This window comes from Urocitellus parryii, chromosome 3, assembly GCF_045843805.1.
Source record: "Urocitellus parryii isolate mUroPar1 chromosome 3, mUroPar1.hap1, whole genome shotgun sequence".
Classification (NCBI taxonomy): domain Eukaryota; kingdom Metazoa; phylum Chordata; class Mammalia; order Rodentia; family Sciuridae; genus Urocitellus; species Urocitellus parryii.
In genome coordinates, this window is record NC_135533.1 from 185,647,797 (window position 1) to 185,654,420 (window position 6,624).

The window sequence follows — 6,624 nt, forward strand, 5'->3', positions numbered from 1 at the left end:
AGCCCTCTATTAAATTTTTACCCCAGGAGGACCTGGGTCATATTTGTCAAGTTCATCACTAATTTCCTAGTACTGAGCATACTGGCTTGTATAAGACAGGAGCTCAGTTTACATCTGTTGAAGTTAAGTGTGAAGGATAGTCAACATTGCTTCTGTTTCTCTTATTCAATGATATGAGAAATTCACACCAAAGATATTTTTGTACTTTGGTGGGTGTTAATTATTGTATTATTGTTTTGAGGCTCACGGGATACCTTATGTCATTGCCAAGTAACCAAATATGCTGATCAAAGATTAATAGCCACTAAGAGAGTTCTTTATGTTTATTCTGGAAGTACCTTTAATTTTCTTTGAGAGGAGTCTAGAACTCTAAGATAATGCCGATATTTTTCAGAAATGAGGATTCCATGAGTTTTTTTGTGATGCCCATTCTAATGTTTAGAAGCCTTTTAAAGGGAAGTCTCTATTATTTTACCCTCTCAGCTAATTGATGTGTAAACTCATTTATTTTAGATATGTGGTAGAGTGTATTTTGACATATTGCACATATATGGAATATAACTGATTCTAATTAGGGTCCGATTTGTAAACTCATTCTTTAAAACCAAAATCATCTCTGACATCCGTTGACCTTGTTAAAAGCCCATAAATCTTCTTGTGAAGATATTTCATCTTGAAATGTGGCAAAGGTGTGAAGTATTAAAGAAATGTTATCTTTAACATTTGCCCTACAAACTCACTAGAAAAGCGGGCTCGTGTATTCCCAGTCTGTTCAATTTTACTCTTTTTATAAAGATTTTATAGATCTCCATTAGGCAGACTTTTTAGGTTTTACCGACAGACTTGCCGTATCCTTTTTTTTTTTTGTAATAATAAAATGTATTTTTAAATATAAAGTTAACATATTAACAACACAGAATTTTGAAAAGAGAGGAAACAGGAACAGAAGTCATATTCTCAGACATACTACATGCTTTCTGTCACGGAGAAGTTTCTGCTATATGGGGGTTAGGAAGTGCCAGTGGGAGAAAAAAAGTTTATAAAAGGCATATTTTTCCAGAGTTGCTCTGAAACCAACTGTAATCCAATCCTGCACAGTTGGAATTAGAAAACTCAGGCTTGAGGCTGTGTTACCCAATAGCTGTGTGTGTTTCTGCAGCTTACAACCTCTCTAAGTCTGGTTTTCTTTTCTGTAAAATAGGCATAGTGATTCCCATAAGTGACTTAGCAGAAATGTATTAAGAGATTGAGATGTGACAAAACCTTTTCTAACCCCCAAGGACATACATCAACGTAAGTGAATATTATTACTGGTCTTCTTCTGGATCTTTTCTGAACACTGTATTGCAGTAAATGGCAGTGTTTGGGGATGTAGTAAGTACTCCCACCCCCAAATATTCCCTGGAGCTTTACCATGGTAATGCCCACAGGCCCAACTCTACTCTCAGCATTTGCATTTCTTGCTCAAGGGCTTACTTAGGCAGCCAGCTCCTGGTGTCTGTTCCCAAAACAGACTGGAATGCCAGAGAATCAACACACCCAGATTAGTCTCTAACCACTGACTTAAGGGACCTACTATATAAATACCCCAGCTTCCCTTCCCTTTGAAGGGGGGATTGTCTCGGGGTCTGCAACTAGAGGAATCCCCAAATACAAGACAGTATATTTGTATAAATGATAATTGTTTTGGATGGAAGTGATATACATTGACTCAATATAGCCTCTACCCGAATTTTCTAAAAATTAGTTTGTTAACTCACATAATGAAATGTTAAAGATGGTGCAAATGGGGCTGGGGATGTGGCTCAAGTGGTAGCGCGCTTGCCTGGCATGCGTGTTGGCCAGGGTTCGATCCTCAGCACCACATACAAAGATGTTGTGTTTGCCGAAAACTAAAAAATAAATATTAAAAAAATTCTCTCTCTCTCTCTGCAAATGTATGTAAGGGTGGCTACTCAGACAACGTAGTTGGTTTGTTCGCTCTCTCCCTCTCCACCCCCCCACCGACCCCTACCTCTGTTTCCCTTATGTATTAACTTAGAAAAGCCATTCCAAACTTAAGTTTGATTTACAGCATGCAATACCTAAAAAATAAAATCTTTGGTGCACATCCTTATCAATTCCAGAAAAGGTCTCATAGTGTCAGTATTTGGGATGCATGCTGGCCTCCAGAATGATCACTGTGTCCACGTGGCTGAAGTATGTTGGGTGGTCACCCCAGGGAAGAGAACATCTCTATCAGGGTCACATGGAATGGGGGGAGTGGGCTTGACTTCAGAAGGATGTGGGCCACAGAAAACATCCCATAAACTAGAAAATACTGTCTGGAATTGCCATCTTTTTTCTTTTTCTTTTTTAATATTTATTTTTTAGTTTTTTTTTAATGTGGACACAATATCTTTATTTTTTTTATTTTTATGTGGTGTTGAGGATTGAACCCAGTGCCCTGCGCATGCCGGGCAAGCGTGCTACCACTTGAGCCACATCCCCAGCCAGCCATCTTCTTTCTTGATGATACCTCACATTTTTAGAACTCTCACCCCAACAGAAGTACTTTGGACTAAACATACCAATAAGACCAACTACCCCTTTTCAGGGTTACAATTGAGGGCCCTGATATCAGCATCCTTTAATGAAGGAATGAGAAAAGAACACATTCATGAAACAGTAAAAATAATGGTTGCCACTTGTGAAGCACACATAGGATAGGTTCTATATTCCATGCTAAACCGTTTACATAGGTGATTTCCTTTCAATTGGAAAGATAAACCCCATGACAAGCAGTGGGTAGGTGTAACTAGGATTTTCCTTTTAGAAATAAAGAAACTGAAGCCCAGAGAGGCTACATGACTTGCTCAAAATTTTTCAGCTTATTAATGGAAAAGGCAATATTTGCATCCAGGTCTGTGCAGTTTGGAGCCCAGGCCTTAGTCACCAGGCTGCATTGCCTGCCTGAGCCTCTGATGCTTGGGAAATACTGTCCTGGTTAGACCTATCTGCATAGTCTCTGGTCCTTCAGTTCCTTTTTAGTAGTCACATGCAATCAAAAAAGAAAAATCAAACTTTAGGAGTAGACGAATTCTTTCTTTCCTTCAAACCTCACATTGGATTGTAGAGGTGTTTCCTTTTGATCAGAGAACTTGCCAACTTTCCACCCAGAATCAGTTGGCCTAGAAAAATCTTTTTATTTAACTGCAGTGTAACCAGAGATAGATACCCAAGTTGCTCTATTCATGGTCCTTTTCCAGTTAGCCTAAGGGAAGATTCCTGATGGAGTAGGTTAGATCAGATCCGATTTGATGAGAGCAGAATTAATCTATAGGGTTGTTTTGCTGGCTTTCCAGGATCTTCTTGTCTCTTACCGGAATGGAAGCAGCACTTCTAAACACCTTGTACTCAGTAGAAACCGGAACTATATTTGCATTCCTTTTAGACACTTTGCAATTTTGTTATTGTTTAAAAATGTAAGAGGTAACCGGAGGTGTGAATCTAATTATCTCCATGATCAGTTGATGGTCCCCACGCAGTTGAAAGTGCTAAATTCTCTCACTGGTTTGGCAAATATTTATTAATCTCCTTTTTATATGCCAAGTTCTCCCCTCAGTGCTGGGGACAGAGGGTATGACCCAGAAAGAAACAAACCACCCCACAAATAAACATATACAAATCAACAGATAATTACACATTGTGATAAAGGTTCTGAGAGTTTAACCAGCTGACTTCACCCATTAGGTGCTCGTGCAGAATCAGAAACAACTGCAAGTACTTGAAATTGAAGGTAGATTTGTAAAAATCTCGGTAAAGACTGAAGCGGCAGTTTGATTGGGGTCTTTAGGAGTCTCTCAGAACATTGAAAACCAATCCTGGGAGGAGCTGTCGCTTAGAACGTGGTGGCCAAAACCAAGAGCTGGAACTGCCGCTGGGCACCAGAGAACTACAGAATAGATAGATGCTCAAGGCTGTGAGGCGTGATTTTGGAAACCAGAGCAAGATGCCAACAAGGCAAAGTAGAGGGGAAGTTGGAAGGGGGAGAAAAATCAAACTAAAACAATAGATAAAAATGATAGATGAATGGCCACTAGTTAACATTTTCCACTTATTTTGTAGAAGACAGTTTTCCTGTAGAAAATGTGGAAATGTGCAATTAAACTAGAACAGAGGGAGAGGGAGGGAGAAAAAAGGAGAGAGAGAGAGAAGGCAAAAGAGAGAAACACTAAGAAAACAATGCCACCCTGAAATTTGCCTTGAGCTAAAATTGGCCTGAGCCTCTTCACAGGCTGTCTGACCTCACAGCTTGGAGGCGGGGTTCCAAGAACAAGCATTCTAAGAAACCCCGGGGCAGAAGCTACCGTTGCCTTTAGAGATCTTGCTTCTGGAATCACATGGTGTCATTTCTGCCATAGTCATAAACACGCTCAGATTCAAGGCTAAGGAATAAAGTTTACTTTGTGTGTGAGTGTGTGGCACTGGGTCTTGAACCCCGGAGGTGTTCTACCACTGAGCTACCTATCAGCTCTTTTTGTTATTTATTTTGAGGCAGGGTCTTGATAAGTTTCAGGCAGACCTCAAACTTGTAATCCTCTTGCCTCAGCTTTCCAAGTAGCTGAAATTAAAAGTATGTGCCACAGCACTCAGCTAAATGTCTACTTTTTAAAGGCAGGAGTTTTAAAGCTTCATTGAAAGAGATGAAAAATACTGTTCGGTCATCCTGAAAAATACAGTTTATCCCAGCGTCCAAAAATAGAGTGAGTTTTCCATTGACTCAAGTCTTGTGTTATTTCTCTATAGATTTTTGCATACTGAGCCACAAAAGATGTTTCTGAAATATGCTTTAGTTATATGGTTAGCACTAATTATTAGCTGGCTATATATATTTTTAATTATTTATTTTGCTTATTATGATCTTCTATTGAAAGATGTTAGCTCAATGATTGTGGTGGTTTTTTTTTTTTTAAAGTCATGTCTCTGAAGTTGATTAAGCTGAATTTCTTTGCTCGTGGGAGCCCAGGGTGCAATGGCTACCAACAGCAGCCTGTTTCTTGTTTCAGTTCTCCTAAGGAATCTTGAGACGGTGTGCTCCAGTGGATGTTCATGTCTCTGATCTCCTGCTGTCCCCAATCTAGGCCCCAGACAGGTGTGTGGGTTGCCTTTGGGAGGCCTAGGGCATGGTGGCTAGGGGTCACAATGGCCAAGTCATCATGTCCATCTGCACCCAAGCTGCAGAAAAAGGAACATGTGATTGAGGCCCTATGCAGGGCAAAGTTCAAGTTCTTTGGCCACCAGAAGATCCACATCTCAAAGAAATGAAGTATTACCACATTCACCGAAGATGAATTTGAAGACACGGTGGCTGAGAAGAGGTTCACTTCTAATAGCTCATGTCCCCAGTCATGATCTTCTGGACAAGTGGCAGATCATGCACTCATGAGGGTATCCACTGTGTTGTCCCCTCCTTAATCATGCTCACCAATAAATCCTCCATCTCTCTGTCTGTCTCTCTCTTACACACACACACACACACACACACACACACACACACAGTCACAACAATGTTCCTCATGCCTAGATAGTACCCAGCATCTAATAGACATTATATATAAGTCTATGACTGCACGCCTGCACACAAATAAAATCAATTGAATTATACTTTCCCATGATGTTGGTGTAACTACTGAAAGTTTATATTTGAAGAAAGAAATAATGTGAAGGAAGAGCCTGCAGATTGGGAGAAAATCTTTACCACATGCACCTCAGATAAAACATTAATCTCTAGGATATATAAAGATCTCAAAAAAACTTAACAACCCCCATACTCAAATAACCCAATCAATAAATGGGCAAAGGAACCGAACAGACACTTCACTGTAGAAGAAATACAATTGATCAACAAATATATGAAAAAAATGTTCAACGTCTCTAGCAATTAGAGAAACGCAAATCAAAACTCCTCTAAGATTTCATCTCACTCTAATCAGAATGGCAATCATCAAGAATACAAGCAACAATAAATGTTGGTGAACATTTAGGGGAAAAGTGACACTCATACATCACTGGTGGGAATGCAAATTGGTGCAACCATTATGGAAAGTGGTATGGAGATTCCACAGAAAAGTTGGAATGGAACACCATTTAACCTGACTATTCCACTACTTGATTTACACCCAAATGACTTAAAAATCAGCATATCACAGTGACACAGCCACATCAATGTTTATAGCAGCTCAACTCACAATAGCTAAACTATGGAACCAACTAGGTGTCCTTCAACAGATGAATGGATTAAAAATGTTTTATATATACACACACACACACACACACACACACACACACCCACAATGGAATATTACTCAGCTTTAAAGAAGAATGAAATTATGGCATTTGCCAGTAAATGGATGGAGTTGGAGACTCATGCTAAGTGAAATAATCCAATGCCAAAACTGATGTGAATCTGCAATATGTATGCAGGGTAAAAATGGGAGTTCACAATCTGCTTGAATCAAATCTATGAAATATGATATGTCAAGAGCTTTGTAATGTTTTGAACAACTAATAATAAAAAATAAAAAAGAATCTTAATGCAAAATAAATAAATTAAAAAAAAACAAAAAACAAAAAAACCCAAAG

At 39.2% G+C, this 6,624-nt stretch overlaps 1 pseudogene; it reads left to right on the forward strand.

Moving 5' to 3' along the window:
- Nucleotides 1-4,965: 4,965 nt before the first annotated feature.
- LOC113195340 (small nucleolar RNA SNORA70) lies at nt 4,966-5,074 on the forward strand (annotated as a pseudogene).
- The last annotated feature ends 1,550 nt before the right edge of the window (nt 5,075-6,624 follow it).